Here is a 25,379-nt window from a genome sequence, read left to right on the forward strand (position 1 = left end):
TCTTGGTCGCTGGGTGAGGTAAACTCACACAAACATGTTCATTCCCAATATATTCCTTAACCAGGAACCTGTAATCTAGTGTTTGTCGTTGGTCGCTAGGTGAGGTGAATTCACACACACATGTTCATTCCCAATATATTCCCAAGTCAGGAACCTGTAATCAAATGTTTGTCGTTGGTCGCTGGGTGAGGTGAACTCACACAAACATGTTCATTTCCAATATATTCCTTAACCAGGAACCTGTAATCTAGTGTTTGTCGTTGGTCGCTAGGTGAAGTGAACTCACACAAACATGTTCATTCCCAATATATTCCCAAGCCAGGATCTGTTATCTAGTGTTTGTCGTTGGTCCCTGGGTGAGGTGAACTCACACAAACATATTCATACCCAATATATTTCAAGCCAGGAACCTGTAATCTACTTTTTGTCGTTAGTCGCTGGGTGAGGTGAACTCACACAAACATGTTCATTTCCAATATATTCCCAAGCAAGGACCTGTAATCTAATGTTTGTCGTTGGTCGCTGGGTGAGGTGAACTCACACAAACATGTTCATTTCCAATATATTCCTTAACCAGGAACCTGTAATCTAGTGTTTGTCGTTGGTCGCTAGGTGAAGTGAACTCACACAAACATGTTCATTCCCAATATATTCCCAAGCCAGGATCTGTTATCTAGTGTTTGTCGTTGGTCCCTGGGTGAGGTGAACTCACACAAACATATTCATACCCAATATATTTCAAGCCAGGAACCTGTAATCTACTTTTTGTCGTTAGTCGCTGGGTGAGGTGAACTCACACAAACATGTTCATTTCCAATATATTCCCAAGCAAGGACCTGTAATCTAATGTTTGTCGTTGGTCGCTGGATGAGGTGAAATCACACAAACATGGTCATTCCTAATATATTCCTAAACCAGGAACCTGTAATCTAGTGTTTGTCGTTGGTGGCTGGGTGAGGTGAACTCACACAAACATGTTCATTTCCAATATATTCCCAAGCAAGGACCTGTAATCTAGTGTTTGTCGTTGGTCGCTGGATGAGGTGAACTCACACAAACATCTTCATTCCCAATATATTGAATTGCGGTCTACCCCCCTTTTTGAACACATCTTGCTGTGTTGTTATGAAGTACAAATAATAATACGGAGATGTCTGTGAGATGATATGCTATGCAAATGAGTCTATTTGATATGCTGATTGTGCTTATATTAATTGTCATGATTGAATTCTATTGTATTTTTAAGTGATGTTATGACTGGAATTTACTCGCGGTGACAAATTTGCAAGTTTGTCCCCGGAGTGCCGGTACCTTTATTTCTGTTGTTTTATTTGAGATATTAACCTGTTTACATGTGTTCCTAAGTTATCCTGTATGTGTAATAACTTTCACGATGAATAAATATGTTGGTTCTTATTGATATTAAGCTGGAAAACATCTTTATTTACATAAAACTTCCAATGTTTACATTTTAATTTGTCATTTCGGGAATTTCCCTAAACAGAGAGATGGCTGCTGATTGGCCCAACACATGTAAAAGCGTCTGTGATTGGCTGACAGTCAAATAAAACTGAAAAGATCAACTACGGAGGGCAGTGAGTGTTTGTGGTTTGAAAGTTACGGAGCGCCAAATTTGACAGTATGAGAATTTAAGTATGATAGGAAAAGTAAGGAAATTGCACCTATAGTAACAATGATTTATTACGGATGCAAGTTGGTGACATTTTCTAGTTGTAAATGGTTGGGTGAGAAGTTTATGTTTAAATAGTCGGTGACTTTGCTAGGTGTAAATAGTCGGTGACTTTTCTAGGTGTAAATAGTCGGTGATTTATTTGGGTGTAAATACTTGGTGACAATTTAGGGTGTAAATTGTACCAATATTTTAAGTAGTTATTTGAAATAGATGTTGTTGATTTAAGGCTACATACTTTTACAAGTGTTCTTTTATTGAAGCACCTTTGTAAGCCTGTTCGAGCTATACGCTACCTCAGTAGTTTGGAAATTAGTTGTAGTTAACAGAGTGGTGACTCTGGATTGTTGTATATATGATTAATTTATATATATAGATTAAATAAGATAGACCAACCATAACCTGGGACCCAACCAGACCAATGACAGAGCCTGTCCAGCCAGATTATCCGCGTTTATAATTGTCAAATAAATAATCAAAACTGTTATATATGCTATTTGTTTTATTTCTCAATCATATTTACAATAGATAGACCCCTAGAATCTAGGTTAAACGAAGCTGTAAAGTGTTGGTTCGACGGTATTCCAATTAGACGTTGGACCTTACATTTTACAGTTATAAATAATACCAGTTAAAAAATCCCTTTTCTATGTAACCTGTGATCTCTGGTGGCCGACTCTAACATCAGGGAGGCAGCGTTATAATATTCCTAAGCCAGAAACCTGTAATATAGTGTTTGTCTTTGGTCGCTGGGTGAGGTGAACTCACACAATCATGTTCATTTCTAAATATATAACCAAGCCAGGAACCTGTAATATAGTGTTTGTCGTTGGTCGCTAGGTGAGGCGAACTCACACATACATGTTCATTCCCAATATATTCCCAAGCAAGGACCTGTAATCTAGTGTTTGTCGTTGGTTGCTGGATGAGGTGAACTCACACAAACATGTTCATTCCCAATATATTCCTAAACAAGGAACCTGTATTCTAGTGTTTGTCGCTGGTCGCTAGGTGAGACGAATTCACACACACACATGTTCATTCCCAATATATTCCCAAGTCAGGAACCTGTAATCTAGTGTTTGTCGTTTGTCGCTAGGTGAAGTGAACACACACAAACATGTTCATTCCCAATATGTTCCCAAGTCAGGAACCTGTAATCTAGTGTTTGTCATTAGTGGCTGGGTGAGGTGAACTCACACAAACATGTTCATTCGCAATATATTCCAAAGCCAGGAACCTGTAATCTAGTGTTTGTCGTTGGTCGCCTGGTGAGGTGAACTCACACAAACATGTCCATTCCCAATATATTCGTAAGCCAGGAACCTGTAATCTTGTGTTTGTCTTTGGTCGCTGGGTGAGGTAAATTCACACAAACATGTTCATTCCCAATATATTCCCAAGCCAGGAACCTGTAATCTAGTGTTTGTCGTTGGTCGCTAGGTGAGGTGAACTCACACAAACATGTTCATACCCAATATATTCCCAAGCTAGGAACCTGTAATCTAGTGTTTCTCGTTGGTCACTGGGTGAAGTGAACTCACACAAACATGTTCATTCCCAATATATTCCTAAACCAGGAACCTGTAATCTTGTGTTTGTCGTTGGTCGCTAGATGAGGTGAACTCACACGAACATGTTCATTCCCAATATATTCCTAAGCCAGGAACCTGTAATCTAGTGTTTGTCGTTGGTCGCTGGGTGAGGTAAACTTACACAAACATGTTCATTCCCAATATATTCCAAAGGAAGGACCTGTAATCTAGTGTTTGTCGTTGGTCGCTGGGTGAGGTGAACTCACACAAACATGGTCATTCCCAATATATTCTTAAACCAGGAACCTGTAATCTAGGGTTTGTCTTGGTCGCTGGGTGAGGGGAACTCACACAAACATATATATTACTAATATATTCCCAAGCCAGGAACCTGTAAGCTAGTGTTTGTCACTGGGCGAAGTGAACTCACACAAACATGTTCATTTCCAATATATTCCCAAGCCAGGAACCTGTAATCTAGTGTTTGTCGTTGGTCGCTGGATGAGATGAACTCACACAAACATGGTCATTCCCAATATATTCCTAAACCAGGAACCTGTAATCTGGTGTTTGTCGTTGGTTGCTAGGTGATGCGAACTCACACACACATGTTCATTCCGAATGTATTCTCAAGTCAGGAACCTGTAATCTAGTGTTTGTCGTTGGTCGCTAGGTGAAGTGAACTCACACAAACATGTTCATTCCTAATATGTTCCCAAGCCAGGAATCTGTAGTCTAGTTTTGGTCGTTGGTTGCTGGGTGAGGTGAACTCACACAAACATGTTCATTCCCAATATATTCCAAGCCAGGAACCTGTAATCTAGTGTTTGTCGTTGGTCGCTGGGTGAAGTCAAATTACACAAACATGTTCATTCCCAATATATTCCTAAGCCAGGAACCTGTAATCTAGTGTTTGTCGTTGGTCGCTGGGTGAGGTGAACTCACACAAACATGTTCATTCCCAATATATTCCTGAACCAGGAACCTGTAATCTAGTGTTTGTCGTTGGTTGCTGGGTGAAGTCAAATTACACAAACATGTTCATTCCCAATATATTCCTAAGCCAGGAACCTGTAATCTAGTGTTTGTCGTTGGTCGCTGGGTGAGGTGAACTCACACAAACATGTTCATTTCCAATATATTCCCAAGCAAGGACCTGTAATCTAGTGTTTGTCGTTGGTCGCTGGATGAGCCAAAATCACACAAACATGGTCATTCCCAATATATTCCTAAACCAGGAACCTGTAATCTAGTGTTTGTCTTGGTCGCTAGGTGAGGCGAACTCACACACACATGTTCATTCCAAATATGTTCCCAATCCAGGAATCTGTAGTCTAGTGTTTGTCGTTGGTCGCTGGGTGAGGTGAACTCACACAAACATGTTTATACCCAATATATTCTCAAGCCAGGAACCTGTTATCTAGTGTTTGCCGTTGGTTGCTGGGTGAATTTACACAAGCATGTTCATTCCCAATATATTCCTGAACTAGGAACCTGTAATCTAGTGTTTGTCGTTGGTCCCTGGGTGAGGTGAACTCACACAAACATGTTCATTCCCAATATATTGCTAAGCCAGGAACCTGTAATCTAGTGTTTGTCTTTGGTCGCTGGGTGAGGTAAACTCACACAAACATGTTCATTCCCAATATATTCCTTAACCAGGAACCTGTAATCTAGTGTTTGTCGTTGGTCGCTAGGTGAGGTGAACTCACACACACATGTTCATTCCCAATATATTCCCAAGTCAGGAACCTGTAATCAAATGTTTGTCGTTGGTCGCTGGGTAAGGTGAACTCACACAAACATGTTCATTTCCAATATATTCCTTAACCAGGAACCTGTAATCTAGTGTTTGTCGTTGGTCACTAGGTGAAGTGAACTCACACAAACATGTTCATTCCCAATATATTCCCAAGCCAGGATCTGTTATCTAGTGTTTGTCGTTGGTCCCTGGGTGAGGTGAACTCACACAAACATATTCATACCCAATATATTTCAAGACAGGAACCTGTAATCTACTGTTTGTCGTTAGTCGCTGGGTGAGGTGAACTCACACAAACATGTTCATTGCCAATATATTCCAAAGCCAGGAACCTGTAATCTAGTGTTTGTCTTTGGTCGCTGGGTGAGGTAAACTCACACAAACATGTTCATTCCCAATATATTCCTTAACCAGGAACCTGTAATCTAGTGTTTGTCGTTGGTCGCTAGGTGAGGTGAACTCACACACACATGTTCATTCCCAATATATTCCCAAGTCAGGAACCTGTAATCAAATGTTTGTCGTTGGTCGCTGGGTAAGGTGAACTCACACAAACATGTTCATTTCCAATATATTCCTTAACCAGGAACCTGTAATCTAGTGTTTGTCGTTGGTCACTAGGTGAAGTGAACTCACACAAACATGTTCATTCCCAATATATTCCCAAGCCAGGATCTGTTATCTAGTGTTTGTCGTTGGTCCCTGGGTGAGGTGAACTCACACAAACATATTCATACCCAATATATTTCAAGCCAGGAACCTGTAATCTAGTGTTTGTCGTTAGTCGCTGGGTGAGGTGAACTCACACAAACATGTTCATTGCCAATATATTCCAAAGCCAGGAACCTGTAATCTAGTGTTTGTCGTTGGTCGCTGGGTGAAGTGAACTCTCACAAACATGTTTATTCCCAATATATTCCCAAACCAGGAACCTGTAATCTAGTGTTTGTCGTTGGTCGCTAAGTGAGGTGAACTCACACAAACATGTTCATACCCAATATATTCTCAAGCCAGGAACCTGTAATCTAGTGTTTGTCGTTGGTTGCTGGGTGAATTTACACAAGCATGTTCATTCCCAATATATTCCTAAGCCAGGAAACTGTAATCTAGTGTTTGTCTTTGGTCGCTGGGTGAGGTGAACTCACACAAACATGTTCATTCCCAATATATTGTATTGCGGTCTACCCCCCTTTTTGAACACATCTTGCTGTGTTGTTATGAAGTACAAATAATAATACGGAGATGTCTGTGAGATGATATGCTATGCAAATGAGTGTATTTGATATGCTGATTGTGCTTATATAAATTGTCATGATTGAATTCTATTGTGTTTCAAGTGATGTTATGACTGGAATTTACTCGCGGTGACAAATTTGCAAGTTTGTCCCCGGAGTGCCGGTACCTTTATTTCTGTTGTTTTATTTGAGATATTAACCTGTTTACATGTGTTCCTAAGTTATTCTGTATGTGTAATAACTTTCACGATGAATAAATATGTTGGTTCTTATTGATATTAAGCTGGAAAACATCTTTATTTACATAAAACTTCCAATGTTTACATTTTGATTTGCCATTTCGGGAATTTCCCTAAACAGAGAGATGGCTGCTGATTGGCCCAACACATGTAAAAGCGTCTGTGATTGGCTGACAGTGAAATAAAACTGAAAAGATCAACTACGGAGGTCAGTGAGTGTTTGTGGTTTGAAAGTTACGGAGCGCCAAATTTAACAGTCTGAGAATTTAAGTATGATAGGAAAAGTAAGGAAATTGCACCTATATTAACAATGATTTATTACGGATGCAAGTTGGTGACATTTTCTAGGTGTAAATGGTTGGGTGAGAAGTTTATGTTTAAATAGTCGGTGACTTTGCTAGGTGTAAATAGTCGGTGACTTTTCTAGGTGTAAATAGTCGGTGATTTATTTGGGTGTAAATACTTGGTGACAATTTAGGGTGTAAATTGTACCAATATTTTAAGTAGTTATTTGAAATAGATGTTGTTGATTTAAGGCTACATACTTTTACAAGTGTTCTTTTATTGAAGCACCTTTGTAAGCCTGTTCGAGCTATACGCTACCTCAGTAGTTTGGAAATTAGTTGTAGTTAACAGAGTGGTGACTCTGGATTGTTGTATATATGATTAATTTATATATATAGATTAAATAAGATAGACCAACCATAACCTGGAACCCAACCAGACCAATGACAGAGCCTGTCCAGCCAGATTATCCGCGTTTATAATTGTCAAATAAATAATCAAAACTGTTATATATGCTATTTGTTTTCTTTCTCAATCATATATACAATAGAAAGACCCCTATAATCTAGGTTAAACGAAGCTGTAAAGTGATGGTTCGACGGTATTCCAATTAGACGTTGGACCTTACATTTTACAGTTATAAATAATACCAGTTAAAAAATCCCTTTTCTATGTAACCTGTGATCTCTGGTGGCCGACTCTAACATCAGGGAGGCAGCGTTATAATATTCCTAAGCCAGGAACCTGTAATATAGTGTTTGTCTTTGGTCGCTGGGTGAGGTGAACTCACACAAACATGATCATTCCCAATAAATTCCCAAGCCAGGAACCTGTAATCTAGTGTTTGTCGTTGGTCGCTGGGTGAGGTGAACTCACACAATCATGTCCATTTCTAAATATATAACCAAGCCAGGAATCTGTAATATAGTGTTTGTCGTTGGTCGCCTGGTGAGGTGAACTCACACAAACATGTCCATTCCCAATATATTCGTAAGCCAGGAACCTGTAATCTTGTGTTTGTCTTTGGTCGCTGGGTGAGGTGAATTCACACAAACAGGTTCATTCCCAATATATTCCCAAGCCAGGAACCTGTAATCTAGTGTTTGTCGTTGGTCGCTAGGTGAGGTGAACTCACACAAACATGTTCATACCCAATATATTCCCAAGCCAGGAACCTGTAATCTAGTGTTTGTCGTTGGTCGCTGGGTGAGGTGAACTCACACAATCATGTTCATTTCTAAATATATAACCAAGCCAGGAACCTGTAATATAGTGTTTGTCGTTGGTCGCCTGGTGAGGTGAACTCACACAAACATGTCCATTCCCAATATATTCGTAAGCCAGGAACCTGTAATCTTGTGTTTGTCTTTGGTCGCTGGGTGAGGTGAATTCACACAAACAGGTTCATTCCCAATTTATTCCCAAGCCAGGAACCTGTAATCTAGTGTTTGTCGTTGGTCGCTAGGTGAGGTGAACTCACACAAACATGTTCATACCCAATATATTCCCAAGCTAGGAACCTGTAATCTAGTGTTTGTCGTTGGTCACTGGGTGAAGTGAACTCCCACAAACATGTTCATTCCTAATATATTCCTAAACAAGGAACTTGTAATCTTGTGTTTGTCGTTGGTCGCTAGATGAGGTGAACTCACACTAACATGTTCATTCCCAAAGTATTCTAAAGCCAGGAACCTGTAATCTAGTGTTTGTCGTTGGTCGCCTGGTGAGGTGAACTCACACAAACATGTCCATTCCCAATATATTCGTAAGCCAGGAACCTGTAATCTTGTGTTTGTCTTTGGTCGCTGGGTGAGGTGAATTCACACAAACAGGTTCATTCCCAATATATTCCCAAGCCAGGAACCTGTTATCTAGTGTTTGTCGTTGGTCGCTAGGTGAGGTGAACTCACACAAACATGTTCATACCCAATATATTCCCAAGCTAGGAACCTGTAATCTAGTGTTTGTCGGTGGTCACTGGGTGAAGTGAACTCACACAAACATGTTCATTCCCAATATATTCCTAAACAAGGAACTTGTAATCTTGTGTTTGTCGTTGGTCGCTAGATGAGGTGAACTCACACTAACATGTTCATTCCCAATATATTCCTAATCCAGGAACCTGTAATCTTGTGTTTGTCTTTGGTCGCTGGGTGAGGTGAATTCACACAAACAGGTTCATTCCCAATATATTCCCAAGCCAGGAACCTGTAATCTAGTGTTTGCCGTTGGTCGCAGGGTGAGGTAAACTTACACAAACATGTTCATTCCCAATATATTCCAAAGGAAGGACCTGTAATCTAGTGTTTGTCGCTGGTCGCTGGGTGAGGTGAACTCACACAAACATGGTCATTCCCAATATATTCCTAAACCAGGAACCTGTAATCTAGTGTTTGTCTTTGGTCGCTGGGTGAGGTAAACTTACACAAACATGTTCATTCCCAATATATTCCAAAGGAAGGACCTGTAATTTAATGTTTGTCGATGGTCGCTAGGTGAGGTGAACTCACACAAACATGTTCATACCCAATATATTTTCAAGCTAGGAACCTGTAATCTAGTGTTTGTCGCTGGTCGCTGGGTGAGGTGAACTCACACAAACATGGTCATTCCCAATATATTCCTAAACCAGGAACCTGTAATCTAGTGTTTGTCTTTGGTCGCTGGGTGAGGTAAACTGACACAAACATGTTCATTCCCAATATATTCCAAAGGAAGGACCTGTAATTTAATGTTTGTCGATGGTCGCTAGGTGAGGTGAACTCACACAAACATGTTCATACCCAATATATTTTCAAGCTAGGAACCTGTAATCTAGTGTTAGTCGTTGGTCGCTGGGTGAGGTGAACTCACACACACATGTTCATTCCCAATATATTCCCAAGTCAGGAACCTGTAATCTAATGTTTGTCGTTGGTCGCTAGGTGAAGTGAACTCACACAAACATGTTCATTCCCAATATGTTCCCAAGTCAGGAATCTGTATTCTACTGTTTGACGTTGGTCGCTGGGTGAGGTGAACTCACACAAACATGTTCATACCCAATATATTCCAAGCCAGGAACCTGTAATCTAGTGTTTGTCGTTAGTCGCTGGGTGAGGTGAACTCACACAAACATGTTCATTCCAATATATTCCCAAACCAGGAACCTGTAATCTAGTGTTTGTCGTTGGTCGCTAGGTGAGGCGAATTCACACACACACATGTTCATTCCCAATATGTTCCCAAGCCAGGAATCTGTAATCTTGTGTTTTTCGTTAGTCGCTGGGTGAGGTGAACTCACACAAACATGTTCATTACAAATATATTCCAAAGCCAGGAACCTGTAATCTAGTGTTTGTCGTTGGTCGCCTGGTGATGTGAACTCACACAAACATGTTCATTCCCAAAGTATTCTAAAGCCAGGAACCTGTAATCTAGTGTTTGTCGTTGGTCGCCTGTTGAGGTGAACTCACACAAACATGTTCATTCCCAATATATTCCCAAGCCAGGAACCTGTAATCTTGTTTTTGTCTTTGGTCGCTGGGTGAGGTGAATTCACGCAAACAGGTTCATTCCCAATATATTCCAAAGCCAGGAACCTGTAATCTAGTGTTTGTCGTTGGTCGCCTGGTGATGTGAACTCACACAAACATGTTCATTCCCAAAGTATTCTAAAGCCAGGAACCTGTAATCTAGTGTTTGTCGTTGGTCGCCTGGTGAGGTGAACTCACACAAACATGTCCATTCCCAATATATTCGTAAGCCAGGAACCTGTAATCTTGTGTTTGTCTTTGGTCGCTGGGTGAGGTGAATTCACACAAACAGGTTCATTCCCAATATATTCCCAAGCCAGGAACCTGTTATCTAGTGTTTGTCGTTGGTCGCTAGGTGAGGTGAACTCACACAAACATGTTCATACCCAATATATTCCCAAGCTAGGAACCTGTAATCTAGTGTTTGTCGGTGGTCACTGGGTGAAGTGAACTCACACAAACATGTTCATTCCCAATATATTCCTAAACAAGGAACTTGTAATCTTGTGTTTGTCGTTGGTCGCTAGATGAGGTGAACTCACACTAACATGTTCATTCCCAATATATTCCTAATCCAGGAACCTGTAATCTTGTGTTTGTCTTTGGTCGCTGGGTGAGGTGAATTCACACAAACAGGTTCATTCCCAATATATTCCCAAGCCAGGAACCTGTAATCTAGTGTTTGCCGTTGGTCGCAGGGTGAGGTAAACTTACACAAACATGTTCATTCCCAATATATTCCAAAGGAAGGACCTGTAATCTAGTGTTTGTCGCTGGTCGCTGGGTGAGGTGAACTCACACAAACATGGTCATTCCCAATATATTCCTAAACCAGGAACCTGTAATCTAGTGTTTGTCTTTGGTCGCTGGGTGAGGTAAACTTACACAAACATGTTCATTCCCAATATATTCCAAAGGAAGGACCTGTAATTTAATGTTTGTCGATGGTCGCTAGGTGAGGTGAACTCACACAAACATGTTCATACCCAATATATTTTCAAGCTAGGAACCTGTAATCTAGTGTTAGTCGTTGGTCGCTGGGTGAGGTGAACTCACACACACATGTTCATTCCCAATATATTCCCAAGTCAGGAACCTGTAATCTAATGTTTGCCGTTGGTCGCTAGGTGAAGTGAACTCACACAAACATGTTCATTCCCAATATGTTCCCAAGTCAGGAATCTGTATTCTACTGTTTGACGTTGGTCGCTGGGTGAGGTGAACTCACACAAACATGTTCATACCCAATATATTCCAAGCCAGGAACCTGTAATCTAGTGTTTGTCGTTAGTCGCTGGGTGAGGTGAACTCACACAAACATGTTCATTCCAATATATTCCCAAACCAGGAACCTGTAATCTAGTGTTTGTCGTTGGTCGCTAGGTGAGGCGAATTCACACACACACATGTTCATTCCCAATATATTCCCAAGTCAGGAACCTGTAATCTAATGTTTGTCGTTGGTCGCTAGGTGAAGTGAACTCACACAAACATGTTCATTCCCAATATGTTCCCAAGCCAGGAATCTGTAATCTTGTGTTTTTCGTTAGTCGCTGGGTGAGGTGAACTCACACAAACATGTTCATTACAAATATATTCCAAAGCCAGGAACCTGTAATCTAGTGTTTGTCGTTGGTCGCCTGGTGATGTGAACTCACGCAAACATGTTCATTCCCAAAGTATTCTAAAGCCAGGAACCTGTAATCTAGTGTTTGTCGTTGGTCGCCTGGTGAGGTGAACTCACACAAACATGTCCATTCCCAATATATTCGTAAGCCAGGAACCTGTAATCTTGTGTTTGTCTTTGGTCGCTGGGTGAGGTGAATTCACACAAACAGGTTCATTCCCAATATATTCCCAAGCCAGGAACCTGTAATCTAGTGTTTGTCGTTGGTCGCTAGGTGAGGTGAACTCACACAAACATGTTCATACCCAATATATTCCCAAGCTAGGAACCTGTAATCTAGTGTTTGTCGTTGGTCACTGGGTGAAGTGAACTCACACAAACATGTTCATTCCCAATATATTCCTAAACAAGGAACTTGTAATCTTGTGTTTGTCGTTGGTCGCTGGATGAGCCAAAATCACACAAACATGGTCATTCCCAATATATTCCTAAACCAGGAACCTGTAATCTAGTGTTTGTCGTTGGTCGCTAGGTGAGGCGAACTCACACACACATGTTCATTCCAAATATGTTACCAATCCAGGAATCTGTAGTCTAGTGTTTGTCGTTGGTCGCTAGGTGAGGCGAACTCACACAAACATGTTCATACCCAATATATTCTCAAGCCAGGAACCTGTAATCTAGTGTTTGTCGTTGGTCGCTAGGTGAAGTGAACTCACACAAACATGTTCATACCCAATATATTCCCAAGCTAGGAACCTGTAATCTAGTGTTTGTCGTTGGTCACTGGGTGAAGTGAACTCACACAAACATGTTCATTCCCAATATATTCCTAAACAAGGAACTTGTAATCTTGTGTTTGTCGTTGGTCGCTAGATGAGGTGAACTCACACTAACATGTTCATTCCCAATATATTCCTAATCCAGGAACCTGTAATCTTGTGTTTGTCTTTGGTCGCTGGGTGAGGTGACTTCACACAAACAGGTTCATTCCCAATATATTCCCAAGCCAGGAACCTGTAATCTAGTGTTTGTCGTTGGTCGCAGGGTGAGGTAAACTTACACAAACATGTTCATTCCCAATATATTCCAAAGGAAGGACCTGTAATCTAGTGTTTGTCGCTGGTCGCTGGGTGAGGTGAACTCACACAAACATGGTCATTCCCAATATATTCCTAAACCAGGAAAATGTAATCTAGTGTTTGTCTTTGGTCGCTGGGTGAGGTAAACTTACACAAACATGTTCATTCCCAATATATTCCAAAGGAAGGACCTGTAATTTAATGTTTGTCGATGGTCGCTAGGTGAGGTGAACTCACACAAACATGTTCATACCCAATATATTTCCAAGCTAGGAACCTGTAATCTAGTGTTAGTCGTTGATCGCTGGGTGAGGTGAACTCACACACACATGTTCATTCCCAATATATTCCCAAGTCAGGAACCTGTAATCTAATGTTTGTCGTTGGTCGCTAGGTGAAGTGAACTCACACAAACATGTTCATTCCCAATATGTTCCCAAGTCAGGAATCTGTATTCTACTGTTTGACGTTGGTCGCTGGGTGAGGTGAACTCACACAAACATGTTCATACCCAATATATTCCAAACCAGGAACCTGTAATCTAGTGTTTGTCGTTAGTCGCTGGGTGAGGTGAACTCACACAAACATGTTCATTCCAATATATTCCCAAACCAGGAACCTGTAATCTAGTGTTTGTCGTTGGTCGCTAGGTGAGGCGAATTCACACACACACATGTTCATTCCCAATATATTCCCAAGTCAGGAACCTGTAATCTAATGTTTGTCGTTGGTCGCTAGGTGAAGTGAACTCACACAAACATGTTCATTCCCAATATGTTCCCAAGCCAGGAATCTGTAATCTTGTGTTTTTCGTTAGTCGCTGGGTGAGGTGAACTCACACAAACATGTTCATTACAAATATATTCCAAAGCCAGGAACCTGTAATCTAGTGTTTGTCGTTGGTCGCCTGGTGATGTGAACTCACACAAACATGTTCATTCCCAAAGTATTCTAAAGCCAGGAACCTGTAATCTAGTGTTTGTCGTTGGTCGCCTGTTGAGGTGAACTCACACAAACATGTTCATTCCCAATATATTCCCAAGTCAGGAACCTGTAATCTAGTGTTAGTCGTTGGTCGCTAGGTGAGGTGAACTCACACAAACATGTCCATTCCCAATATATTCGTAAGCCAGGAACCTGTAATCTTGTGTTTTATCTTTGGTCGCTGGGTGAGGTGAATTCACACAAACAGGTTCATTCCCAATATATTCCCAAGCCAGGAACCTGTAATCTAGTGTTTGTCGTTGGTCGCTAGGTGAGGTGAACTCACACAAACATGTTCATACCCAATATATTCCCAAGCAAGGACCTGTAATCTAGTGTTTGTCGTTGGTCGCTGGATGAGCCAAAATCACACAAACATGGTCATTCCCAATATATTCCTAAACCAGGAACCTGTAATCTAGTGTTTGTCGTTGGTCGCTAGGTGAGGCGAACTCACACACACATGTTCATTCCAAATATGTTCCCAATCCAGGAATCTGTAGTCTAGTGTTTGTCGTTGGTCGCTAGGTGAGGCGAACTCACACAAACATGTTCATACCCAATATATTCTCAAGCCAGGAACCTGTAATCTAGTGTTTGTCGTTGGTTGCTGGGTGAATTTACACAAGCATGTTCATTCCCAATATATTCCTGAACCAGGAACCTGTAATCTAGTGTTTGTCGTTGGTCCCTGGGTGAGGTGAACTCACACAAACATGTTCATTGCCAATATATTGCTAAGCCAGGAACCTGTAATCTAGTGTTTGTCTTTGGTCGCTGGGTGAGGTAAACTCACACAAACATGTTCATTCCCAATATATTCCTTAACCAGGAACCTGTAATCTAGTGTTTGTCGTTGGTCGCTAGGTGAGGTGAACTCACACACACATGTTCATTCCCAATATATTCCCAAGTCAGGAACCTGTAATCAAATGTTTGTCGTTGGTCGCTGGGTAAGGTGAACTCACACAAACATATTCATTTCCAATATATTCCTTAACCAGGAACCTGTAATCTAGTGTTTGTCGTTGGTCACTAGGTGAAGTGAACTCACACAAACATGTTCATTCCCAATATATTCCCAAGCCAGGATCTGTTATCTAGTGTTTGTCGTTGGTCCCTGGGTGAGGTGAACTCACACAAACATATTCATACCCAATATATTTCAAGCCAGGAACCTGTAATCTAGTGTTTGTCGTTAGTCGCTGGGTGAGGTGAACTCACACAAACATGTTCATTGCCAATATATTCCAAAGCCAGGAACCTGTAATCTAGTGTTTGTCGTTGGTCGCTGGGTGAAGTGAACTCTCACAAACATGTTTATTCCCAATATATTCCCAAACCAGGAACCTGTAATCTAGTGTTTGTCGTTGGTCGCTAAGTGAGGTGAACTCACACAAACATGTTCATACCCAATATATTCTCAAGCCAGGAACCTGTAATCTAGTGTTTGTCGTTGGTTGCTGGGTGAATTTACACAAGCATGTTCATTCCCAATATATTCCTAAGCCAGGAAACTGTAATCTAGTGTTTGTCTTTGGTCGCTGGGTGAGGTGAACTCACACAAACATGTTCATTCCCAATATATTGTATTGCGGTCTACCCCCCTTTTTGAACACATCTTGCTGTGTTGTTATGAAGTACAAATAATAATACGGAGATGTCTGTGAGATGATATGCTATGCAAATGAGTCTATTTGATATGCTGATTGTGCTTATATAAATTGTCATGATTGAATTCTATTGTGTTTCAAGTGATGTTATGACTGGAATTTACTCGCGGTGACAAATTTGCAAGTTTGTCCCCGGAGTGCCGGTACCTTTATTTCTGTTGTTTTATTTGAGATATTAACCTGTTTACATGTGTTCCTAAGTTATCCTGTATGTGTAATAACTTTCACGATGAATAAATATGTTGGTTCTTATTGATATTAAGCTGGAAAACATCTTTATTTACATAAAACTTCCAATGTTTACATTTTGATTTGCCATTTCGGGAATTTCCCTAAACAGAGAGATGGCTGCTGATTGGCCCAACACATGTAAAAGCGTCTGTGATTGGCTGACAGTGAAATAAAACTGAAAAGATCAACTACGGAGGTCAGTGAGTGTTTGTGGTTTGAAAGTTACGGAGCGCCAAATTTAAATGTCTGAGAATTTAAGTATGATAGGAAAAGTAAGGAAATTGCACCTATATTAACAATGATTTATTACGGATGCAAGTTGGTGACATTTTCTAGGTGTAAATGGTTGGGTGAGAAGTTTATGTTTAAATAGTCGGTGACTTTGCTAGGTGTAAATAGTCGGTGACTTTTCTAGGTGTAAATAGTCGGTGATTTATTTGGGTGTAAATACTTGGTGACAATTTAGGGTGTAAATTGTACCAATATTTTAAGTAGTTATTTGAAATAGATGTTGTTGATTTAAGGCTACATACTTTTACAAGTGTTCTTTTATTGAAGCACCTTTGTAAGCCTGTTCGAGCTATACGCTACCTCAGTAGTTTGGAAATTAGTTGTAGTTAACAGAGTGGTGACTCTGGATTGTTGTATATATGATTAATTTATATATATAGATTAAATAAGATAGACCAACCATAACCTGGGACCCAACCAGACCAATGACAGAGCCTGTCCAGCCAGATTATCCGCGTTTATAATTGTCAAATAAGTAATCAAAACTGTTATATATGCTATTTGTTTTATTTCTCAATCATATATACAATAGATATACCCCTAGAATCTAGGTTAAACGAAGCTGTAAAGTGTTGGTTCGACGGTATTCCAATTAGACGTTGGACCTTACATTTTACAGTTATAAATAATACCAGTTAAAAAATCCCTTTTCTATGTAACCTGTGATCTCTGGTGGCCGACTCTTACACCAAGGAGGCAGTGTTATATTTGGTGGCAGTGGTGGGATACATTTAAAGAGTCTGTTAGAGTTTGTACACTTAAACAAATAAACTATAAAACCAAGAATAATAATAAAAATGGATGATTCAAACGTTGTTACGTTTGGCCCACATCTCAATGAGACTGGCGATGAAGTAGATGCAACTATGCATGAAAGTTTATTAGAGAAACAAAGTTCTGAAATTTTTAGAACAACGGAGAAAATGCTGGCAGAGGCACGTGCAGAAATGAAACTTCGGATGGACCAATGTTTTTCCGATTTTTCAAAGGATATGAATCAGATGTTTGCCAAATTTGAAGGGCAAGCTATGGAAAGTAGGTCCACCCCAATTTTAGGTCGGGGAATCGAAACTCCAGCAGATAGTCTGGAACACATAATCAGGCATGACAGAACTGATAAAAATAACAGTCACATTCCAGATATCCGACGGTTAAAACCTGATATTTCTTGCAAAATAAAACCACAAATATATGACGGCTCGGATGATTTGGAGGAGTATTTAGCCAATTTAATTTATTGGCAGAACTAAATGATTGGGACCCTAAGATTAACGCCTTACTTTTGGCTAGTAATTTATCTGGAAGTGCTCGGGCTATATTAAATGAAATCACAGATGAAGAACGGCACGATTTTGAGTGTTTGGTAAATGCTCTGAAAAGTCGGTTCGGTTCAATGAATAGGTCAGAAATCTTTAGGGATGAGTTGCAAACAAGGATTAGAATGAGAAATGAAACACTGCCAAAACTTGCACAAGCTATAAAGAAACTTACACGTAGGGCTTACCCGGATACCACTCCTCTAGTTATGGACACCTTGTCTCTAGATTATTTTATTGATGCAATTCCCGAGACTGATATACGCCTCCGACTGAGAGAGGTTGGACCAACTTCAATTAATGAAGCAGAGAATATTGCTGTTAGACTTGAAGCCTTACGTGTAGCTGATAGACAGAAAGGTCGGAATGTTCGTACGGTCGAGATTGAAACCGTTTAGACCATTGTCTAAAACAAAACGAAAAAATCATATGTTAATCAATGTATTAAATTTTGGACAAATGTCGGGAGCGAGAATGAATTCTCGATAAATGTTTTGGCTACTAAAAATATATATATTTTTGGGAACACTTCAGAAATACATAGATAAAAGCTAATTTAGAAATAAAGTTAGATACTCATGTATTTGAAACATGAATTTTTATTGGCGGAAATAAAAGATGCCGACATTCTTGGAATAGATTTTATGTATAAATATTATGTTGATATCCTTTCACTAAGGATGGTTTACTAGTTTAAGATGCGGTTATACCTCGTCTTAAAATTAGAGGTGATGCCTCATGTAGAATTTCCGAAGCGGAAATTGTAGTAGTTTCAGAGATAAATTATTACTAACGGCACGAACTATCGTCGCGCTAAATATCATTCTGTTGTGATTTGTTTTAAACTTATGAAGTATTTTTGGTGAAAATACTGAAATGTATTGGTCGTTTCTATTTTAAGAATTTTATGAAAACCCAGAATGTCAGTTGACAGTTTGGTTAAACACTCTGGTTATGTGATGATGAACAATTGTTCAACACGCTGATATGATGATTTTAAATGATTACAGTCTTAGTGAGAGGCCCTATTAAGAGAATTATTCCTTATGCTCGTAATAGAGAAAATTTAAAATAAAAGTTAAGAGTATCTGTTGCTGGAAAGACTGTCTAAGTTTAATACTGAAATGTAGATATTTTGACTTGGCCAGTCAAAATATGTGACTTGAAGGTATCATGCTTGAGAGTTGATCAGGAAAGATAGAGTAGCTATTGATCAGTAAATAACGAGATGTACACAACGAGGCACCTTCCGAAAAAGGCTGCGTGTACATGAAAAATTTCCTAGATCGAATAGTTACTGAATGTGGTGATTGATTGCTCAAAAGAGATAGACATATGTGTGACCTAATCACTGGTCAGTGTCTATGGAGCAAAGCTTGATAAGAACGGGTCTGCTGGAGAAACGTTTCACAATGTTTGCAAGCCCGGTTCGAAGTATTAAGAGAGCAATAAGTATATGTAATACCAAATAGGTCTAAAAAAAAATGAAATAAAATAAAAATAAAAATAATAATCATTAACAGATAGGAACGACATGTTTGCTCAAAAGAGATAGACACACGAGTGACGTAACCACTGGTCAGTGTTTATGGAGCAAATTATGGTTTGTTGGAGAAGCATTTCATTATGCTTACAAGCCAAAATATGAGTATGAAGGAAAAGAACATAAAACCAGAGTGAAACGAAGTAACCAAATATAGTCCAATAGTAAAATAGATGTATTAATTTATTTTCTTTACAGAAAATGGGAAAACGGAATATCAGTAGATAGCAATAATATTAAAATAAATAAAACCAAAGATTGATTCCTAAGCTGTTACATAATAGCGGGACACGGTGGTTAGGATAGAGTTTGGAATTTATAAAATGTAAATAGAAACATATGTGTGGCATGTGTAATAAATCAAGAAATAAGTATATTTAAATGGTGTTGTATTGTTTTATATAAGTTGTTTATCTGATATAGTTAAATATCAGGCCAAAATGAAATAAGATTTTTATTCTGAAAAAATCAAAGTCATAAAGTACTGTAATCACTGACTATGGTGACTGGTAAACGTTATTTGAATGTTTGTTCAATATTTTAATTATTATCTAACTTTGGTTCCTATTGCTGGGGACCAAGTCAAGCCCACTTATTTGGGGACCAAATTCTGAAGGATGGGGGCAATGTAATGCGGTCTACCCCCCCCTTTTTGAACACATCTTACTGTGTTGTTATGAAGTACAAATAATAATACGGAGATGTCTGTGAGATGATATGCTATGCAAATGAGTCTATTTGATATGCTGATTGTGCTTATATTAATTGTCACGATTGAATTCTATTGTGTTTCAAGTGATGTTATGACTGGAATTTACTCGCGGTGACAAATTTGCAAGTTTGTCCCCGGAGTGCCGGTACCTTTATTTCTGTTGTTTTATTTGAGATATTAACCTGTTTACATGTGTTCCTAAGTTATCCTGTATGTGTAATAACTTTCACGATGAATAAATATGTTGGTTCTTATTGATATTAAGCTGGAAAACATCTTTATTTACATAAAACTTCCAATGTTTAAATTTTGATTTGCCATTTCGGGAATTTCCCTAAACAGAGAGATGGCTGCTGATTGGCCCAACACATGTAAAAGGGTCTGTGATTGGCTGACAGTCAAATAAAACTGAAAAGATCAACTACGGAGGGCAGTGAGTGTTTGTGGTTTGAAAGTTACGGAGCGCCAAATTTAAATGTCTGAGAATTTAAGTATGATAGGAAAAGTAAGGAAATTGCACCTATATTAACAATGATTTATTACGGATGCAAGTTGGTGACATTTTCTAGGTGTAAATGGTTGGGTGAGAAGTTTATGTTTAAATAGTCGGTGACTTTGCTAGGTGTAAATAGTCGGTGACTTTTCTAGGTGTAAATAGTCGGTGATTTATTTGGGTGTAAATACTTGGTGACAATTTAGGGTGTAAATTGTACCAATATTTTAAGTAGTTATTTGAAATAGATGTTGTTGATTTAAGGCTACATACTTTTACAAGTGTTCTTTTATTGAAGCACCTTTGTAAGCCTGTTCGAGCTATACGCTACCTCAGTAGTTTGGAAATTAGTTGTAGTTAACAGAGTGGTGACTCTGGATTGTTGTATATATGATTAATTTATATATATAGATTAAATAAGATAGACCAACCATAACCTGGAACCCAACCAGACCAATGACAGAGCCTGTCCAGCCAGATTATCCGCGTTTATAATTGTCAAATAAATAATCAAAACTGTTATATATGCTATTTGTTTTAATTCTCAATCATATATACAATAGATAGACCCCTAGAATCTAGGTTAAACGAAGCTGTAAAGTGTTGGTTCGACGGTATTCCAATTAGACGTTGGACCTTACATTTTACAGTTATAAATAATACCAGTTAAAAAATCCCTTTTCTATGTAACCTGTGATCTCTGGTGGCCGACTCTAACACCAGGGAGGCAGCGTTATAATATTCCTAAGCCAGGAACCTGTAATCTAGTGTTTGTCTATGGTCGCTGGGTGAGGTGAACTCACACAAACATGATCATTCCCAATAAATTCCTAAGCCAGGAACCAGTAATCTAGTGTTTGTCGTTGGTCGCTGGATGAGGTTAACTCACACAATCATGTTCATTTCTAAATATATTACCAAACCAGGAACCTGTAATATAGTGTTTGTCGTTGGTCGCTAGGTGAGGTGAACTCACAAATACATGTTCATTCCCAATATATTCCCAAGCAAGGACCTGTAATCTAGTGTTTGTCGTTGGTCGCTGGATGAGGTGAACTCACACAAACATGTTCATTCCCAATATATTCCTAAACAAGGAACCTGTATTCGAGTGTTTGTCGTTGGTCGCTAAGTGAGACGAATTCACACACACACACATGTTCATCCCCAATATATTCCAAAGTCAGGAACCTGTAATCTAGTGTTTGTCGTTGGTCGCTAGGTGAAGTGAACACACACAAACATGTCCATTCCCAATATATTCGTAAGCCAGGAACCTGTAATCTAGTGTTTGTCTTTGGTCGCTGGGTGAGGTGAACTCACACAAACATGTTCATTCCAAATATATTCCCAAGCCAGGAACCTGTAATCTAGTGTTTGTCGTTGGTCGCTAGGTGAGGTGAACTCACACAAACATGTTCATACCCAATATATTCCCAAGCCAGGAACCTGTAATCTTGTGTTTGTCGTTGGTCGCTAGGTGAGGTGAACTCACACGAACATGTTCATTCCCAATATATTCCTAAGCCAGGAACCTGTAATCTAGTGTTTGTCTTTGGTCGCTGGGTGAGGTAAACTTACACAAACATGTTCATTCCCAATATATTCCAAAGCAAGGACCTGTAATCTAGTGTTTGTCGTTAGTCGCTGGGTGAGGTGAACTCACACAAACATGGTCATTCCCAATATATTCCTAAACCAGGAACCTGTAATCTAGTGTTTGTCGTTGGTCGCTAGGTGAGGCGAACACACACACACATGTTCATTCCCAATATATTCCCAAGTCAGGAACCTGTAATCTAATGTTTGTCGTTGGTCGCTAGGTGAAGTGAACTCACACAAACATGTTCATTCCCAATATGTTCCCAAGCCAGGAATCTGTATTCTACTGTTTGACATTGGTTGCTGGGTGAGGTGAACTCACACAAACATGTTCATACCCAATATGTTCCCAAGCCAGGAACCTGTAATCTAGTTTTTGTCGTTAGTCGCTGGGTGAGGTGAACTCACACAAACATGTTCATTCCAATATATTCCCAAACCAGGAACCTGTAATCTAGTGTTTGTCGTTGGTCGCTAGGTGAGGCGAAATCACACACACACACATGTTCATTCCCAATATATTCCCGAGTCAGGAACCTGTAATCTAGTGTTTTTTTGTTAGTCGCTGGGTGAGGTGAACTCACACAAACATGTTCATTACAAATATATTCCAAAGCCAGGAACCTGTAATCTAGTGTTTGTCGTTGGTCGCCTGGTGATGTGAACTCACACAAACATGTTCATTCCCAATGTATTCTAAAGCCAGGAACCTGTAATCTAGTGTTTGTCGTTGGTCGCCTGTTGAGGTGAACTCACACAAACATGTTCATTCCCAATATTTTTCCAAGCCAGGAACCTGTAATCTAGTGTTAGTCGTTGGTCGCTAGGTGAGGTGAACTCACACAAACATGTTCATTCCCAATATGTTCCCAAGCCAGGTATCTGTAATCTTGTGTTTTTCGTTAGTCGCTGGGTGAGGTGAACTCACACAAACATGTTCATTACAAATATATTCCAAAGCCAGGAACCTGTAATCTAGTGTTTGTCGTTGGTCGCCTGGTGATGTGAACTCACACAAACATGTTCATTCCCAATGTATTCCCAAGCCAGGAACCTGTAATCTAGTATTTGTCGTTGGTCGCTAGGTGAGGTGAACTCACACAAACATGTTCATACCCAATATATTCTCAAGGTAGGAACCTGTAATTAAGTGTTAGTCGTTGGTCGCATGGTGAGGTGAACTCACACAAACATGTTCATTCCCAATATATTCCCAAGCCAGGAACCTGTAATCTAGTGTTTGTCATTAGTCGCTGGGTGAGGTGAACTCACACAAACATGTTATGTTCATTCGCAATATATTCCAAAGCCAGGAACCTGTAATCTAGCGATTGTCGTTGGTCGCCTGGTGAGGTGAACTCACACAAACATGTCCATTCCCAATATATTCGTAAGCAAGGAACCTGTAATCTAGTGTTTGTCTTTGGTCGCTGGGTGAGGTGAACTCACACAAACATGTTCATTCCAAATATATTCTCAAGCTAGGAACCTGTAATCTAGTGTTTGTCGTTGGTCGCTAGGTGAGGTGAACTCACACAAACATGTCCATTCCCAATATATTCGTAAGCAAGGAACCTGTAATCTAGTGTTTGTCTTTGGTCGCTGGGTGAGGTGAACTCACACAAACATGTTCATTACAAATATATTCCAAAGCCAGGAACCTGTAATCTAGTGTTTGTCGTTGGTCGCCTGGTGATGTGAACTCACACAAACATGTTCATTCCCAATGTATTCTAAAGCCAGGAACCTGTAATCTAGTGTTTGTCGTTGGTCGCCTGTTGAGGTGAACTCACACAAACATGTTCATTCTCAATATTTTCCCAAGCCAGGAACCTGTAATTTAGTGTTAGTCGTTGGTTGCTAGGTGAGGTGAACTCACACAAACATGTTCATTCCCAATATGTTCCCAAGCCAGGAATCTGTAATCTTGTGTTTTTCGTTAGTCGCTGGGTGAGGTGAACTCACACAAACATGTTCATTACAAATATATTCCAAAGCCAGGAACCTGTAATCTAGTGTTTGTCGTTGGTCGCCTGGTGATGTGAACTCACACAAACATGTTCATTCCCAATGTATTCCCAAGCCAGGAACCTGTAATCTAGTATTTGTCGTTGGTCGCTAGGTGAGGTGAACTCACACAAACATGTTCATACCCAATATATGGTCAAGGTAGGAACCTGTAATTTAGTGTTAGTCGTTGGTCGCATGGTGAGGTGAACTCACACAAACATGTTCATTCCCAATATATTCCCAAGCCAGGAACCTGTAATCTAGTGTTTGTCATTAGTCGCTGGGTGAGGTGAACTCACACAAACATGTTATGTTCATTCGCAATATATTCCAAAGCCAGGAACCTGTAATCTAGCGATTGTCGTTGGTCGCCTGGTGACGTGAACTCACACAAACATGTCCATTCCCAATATATTCGTAAGCCAGGAACCTGTAATCTAGTGTTTGTCTTTGGTCGCTGGGTGAGGTGAACTCACACAAACATGTTCATTCCAAATATATTCCCAAGCTAGGAACCTGTAATCTAGTGTTTGTCGTTGGTCGCTAGGTGAGGTGAACTCACACAAACATGTTCATACCCAATATATTCCCAAGCCAGGAACCTGTAATCTTGTGTTTGTCGTTGGTCGCTAGGTGAGGTGAACTCACACGAACATGTTCATTCCCAATATATTCCTAAGCCAGGAACCTGTAATCTAGTGTTTGTCTTTGGTCGCTGGGTGAGGTAGACTTACACAAACATGTTCATTCCCAATATATTTCAAAGCAAGGACCTGTAATCTAGTGTTTGTCGTTGGTCGCTGGGTGATGTGAACTCACACAAACATGGTCATTCCCAATATATTCCTAAACCAGGAACCTGTAATCTAGTGTTTGTCGTTGGTCGCTAGGTGAGGCGAACTCACACACACATGTTCATTCCCAATATATTCCCAAGTCAGGAACCTGTAATCTAATGTTTGTCGTTGGTCGCTAGGTGAATTGAACTCACACACACATGTTCATTCCCAATATGTTCCCAAGCCAGGAATCTGTATTCTACTGTTTGACGTTGGTCGCTGGGTTAGGTGAACTCACACAAACATGTTCATACCCAATATGTTCCCAAGCCAGGAACCTGTAATCTAGTGTTTGTCGTTAGTCGCTGGGTGAGGTTAACTCACACAAACATGTTCATTCCAATATATTCCCAAACCAGGAACCTGTAATCTAGTGTTTGTCGTTGGTCGCTAGGTGAGGCGAAATCACACACACACATGTTCATTCCCAATATATTCCCGAGTCAGGAACCTGTAATCTAGTGTTTTTCGTTAGTCGCTGGGTGAGGTGAACTCACACAAATATGTTCATTACAAATATATTCCAAAGCCAGGAACCTGTAATCTAGTGTTTGTCGTTGGTCGCCTGGTGATGTGAACTCACACAAACATGTTCATTCCCAATGTATTCTAAAGCCAGGAACCTGTAATCAAGTGTTTGTCGTTGGTCGCCTGTTGAGGTGAACTCACACAAACATGTTCATTCCCAATATTTTCCCAAGCCAGGAACCTGTAA

At 39.9% G+C, this 25,379-nt stretch overlaps 1 protein-coding gene across 9 annotated transcripts in view; it reads right to left on the reverse strand.

Annotated features, from left to right (window-relative positions):
- LOC127722919 (TM2 domain-containing protein DDB_G0277895-like) overlaps positions 1-25,379 on the reverse strand; it is a 122,398-nt gene that overhangs the window by 78,287 nt on the left and 18,732 nt on the right. The window contains exon 1 of one of the 9 annotated variants that reach the window (XR_007991776.1): positions 19,903-20,060. The exons of 2 other annotated variants lie outside the window; for them this stretch is intronic. The gene's annotated coding sequence lies outside the window, so the exon portion shown is untranslated. Of the gene's footprint in view, positions 1-1,344; positions 1,484-6,422; positions 6,448-15,807; positions 15,997-19,902; positions 20,094-25,379 lie in introns of those variants that run through there. 6 more of the 9 variants (XR_007991775.1, XR_007991777.1, XR_007991773.1 and 3 more) reach the window with 6 other exon arrangements.

Source organism: Mytilus californianus, unplaced genomic scaffold (assembly GCF_021869535.1).
Source record: "Mytilus californianus isolate M0D057914Y unplaced genomic scaffold, xbMytCali1.0.p SCAF_1, whole genome shotgun sequence".
Taxonomy (NCBI): Eukaryota; Metazoa; Mollusca; class Bivalvia; order Mytilida; family Mytilidae; genus Mytilus; species Mytilus californianus.